The 2721-nt window shown below is 42.4% G+C and overlaps 1 non-coding gene across 1 annotated transcript; it reads left to right on the top strand.

Moving 5' to 3' along the window:
* Positions 1-310: 310 nt before the first annotated feature.
* Positions 311-425, top strand: LOC143937570 (U5 spliceosomal RNA). Its single transcript, XR_013263668.1, has one exon. It is a non-coding gene; the product is annotated as a U5 spliceosomal RNA (small nuclear RNA).
* The last annotated feature ends 2296 nt before the right edge of the window (positions 426-2721 follow it).

The following is a 2721-nucleotide window of genomic DNA, read 5'->3' as shown; positions in this document are numbered from 1 at the left end:
CTTTTTTGTTATTTTTTAATTGATGAAACCATTATTTTTCCCCAAAATTGCACAAATACTGTGCAAGATAAAAAGTTGCAATGACCGCCATTTGATTCCCTAGGGTGTCTGTTAAAAAAAAACATATATAATGTTTGGGGGTTTGGAGTCATTTTCTAGCAATAAAATTATGATTTTTACATGTAGGAGAGAAGTGCCAGAATAGGCCTGGTATTGAAGTGGTTAAGGGGGAGTGGCAAGGGGTGTGTCCTATGCCTGCATACTTTTGCTGATAGGTGTCCCTCATTCCCATCTCAAAAAGTTGGGAGGTGTACTCTGGTTTCTCTTCAGATCGAATAAATCTTTTGCCTTTTACTAAAGATTTCCGTGGAGAGGAACAACCATGAGTTTCAGAGAATTTTTTGATGCCTAGCTAATGCTGGGTTAAAAAAAAAAAAAGTTGTGAGTTATGTGGAAGTGCTTTCCTCCCCATATTAATCAATGGGAAATGGATTGGAAGCATGCTGATGCAGCTTAGAAGAAGGTTAAATGGAGGTCAGAAGGAGTTGAACTGCAGGTAAAATGCATCTGAACTCTGAGTGATCCCAGAGGCGTCTCAAACTGATCTCAGGTGCAAGCAGAATGTAGCTGAACGCAAGCTTCATTGGACAAAGACCCCAGTAAAGTTAGGGGTCCTTCATGCTATTTCAGAGAGCTTTTCTATACCTAAGACTGCCCCTAAAGCTCATAGAGCGTTTCTGTATTATTTCCTGTAATAATATGCTTTATTTAATGATACCGCTACATTTAATTAGTTTTCTTTTTTTTTAATGCCGTGCCTTAAAACAAAGTCTTGCTTCCAACAGTGTAGCTGTCTTCTATAAGAAAAAAATTAACATATAGATGAATGCATAGTGTGTCTTACAGGCATTTCAATACACGTGGCAGTACACAAAAAGCAGGAAATGCCCTCACACCTGAAAAGATGTTAAAACACATACAAGAACCCTCTATTCCACCTTATAAAAAAATAAAAGCAAGCCTAAGCACAGAATAGGATAAGTGATCAGCAACGAGTTCCATGCACAAGGCTGCTTTTTAGCGACATATTCAGCAGCAGTTGTCATAAAACAGCAAGCACATTTCTCATTTCCATGGAAGTGATGGAGCACCGTACTAATATTTTTCTCCGGACGCCACATTGCCTAAGGCTGACCCTGCTAAGCACTAAGGCAGCATGCTGCATATTACAAACTCACGTTACAGCAATAGTTTAGCAGAGGACACGCCGCTCCCACGTGCTCCTCACTAGTCTCCACTTCTGCATCTTGCAGCGAACACTCAGAGCTGCAGTGCAGTGTGTATAGGGGGGGGCTCAGAGCCCTCTGCATTTCCACAGCCCATCCTCCTGACGTGCTGCCCTCAAGTCCCTTCTGGAGAGAGAAGAAGGGAGAAGTGAAAGCAGCCGCCTGCTGGGATTTCTGCAGTGAGATAAATCATTTTCTTTGGACATCTTCCAGCAGAAGAATCTCTCAGGACTGGAGAGAGAGGAGCCCAAATATAGGAGAACTTTATATCAACTCTGCGGAATAACCTCTACTAAGATCAGGGCTATCCGTGTGAACCTCCTCCCTGTACCTGCGTCCTTATATCTCGCTTTATTGTTATATACCTCATTGACTCCATGTGCCATAAAAATAAGTGGAGGAAAGTGCTTCCCTGTACTGGTACACGCTCGGAAAAACTCTGTTTTAATGAAAAAGCTGGAAATAGTTTTAGGATGAGATTTTGAAACCATTAAATATAACCGATTAATGCTTTTATATTGAAATGGGAGAGCAGATAAGCTGACACCTTCACAAATGATGTGCCTGTGGCCTCCTACTCCAATACATGATGCTGATTGTCAGCACTGATCACCCGGGGGCGAAATCCAATTGGCCATAGACATCACAGAGGGCTGGATATTCAGGCATATTCCGACAGACAACTAAGAGTGGAGCTCCACCCAAAACTTGAAGCACCGCTTGTTTGCCTTCTCCTCTCCTCCGCTGACACATTTTGCACCTTCTGGGGGGGAGCGGGTACCCGGTTTTGACAGGTACTCGCTCTTACTTCCGGCTGAGTTTGCCAAAGTGTGTCAGCACGAATAAAAGAAAGACATTGTTAAAAAGACATTGGCCCACTTAGTGATCACCAGTGCTGCTAATAAGTGCCGCTAATCAGTGCCACCTATCAGTGCCCACCAGTGCCACTTATCTGTGCCCATCAGTGCTGCCAATCAGTGGCACCTCTCTCTGCTGCCCATCAGTGCAGCCTCATCAGTGCCTCCTGATCAGTGCCGTATCATCGGTGTCCATCAGTGCAGCCTATCAGTGCCCATCAATGAAGGAGAAAAATGACCTCTTTGCAAAATTTTATAACAAAATATGAAAAACGTTTTTGTTTTTTTTCTTCAAAACTTGGGGTCTTTTTTGGTTTGGTTTGCAAAGAATAAAAAGCCCAGTGGTGATTAAATGCCACCAAAAGAAAGCTGTATTTATGTGACAAAAATGATAAAAAATGTATTTGAGTACAGTGTTGCATGACAACGCAATTGTCATTCAAAGTGTGAGAGCGCAGAAAGCTGAAAATTGGCCTGGAGAAGGGGGTATAGGTGTCCGGTAAGCAAGTGGTTAAGCTGCCCTTACACTGTTCGATTTTTTTTTTTAACAGATTTCTCTATCCTCACAAACAGTACAA

This window comes from Lithobates pipiens, unplaced genomic scaffold (genome assembly GCF_037356315.1).
Source record: "Lithobates pipiens isolate NorthernLeopardFrog02 unplaced genomic scaffold, aLitPip1_a1.2 Scaffold_28, whole genome shotgun sequence".
Classification (NCBI taxonomy): Eukaryota; Metazoa; Chordata; class Amphibia; order Anura; family Ranidae; genus Lithobates; species Lithobates pipiens.
This window is presented reverse-complemented; position numbering and strand designations above follow the sequence as displayed.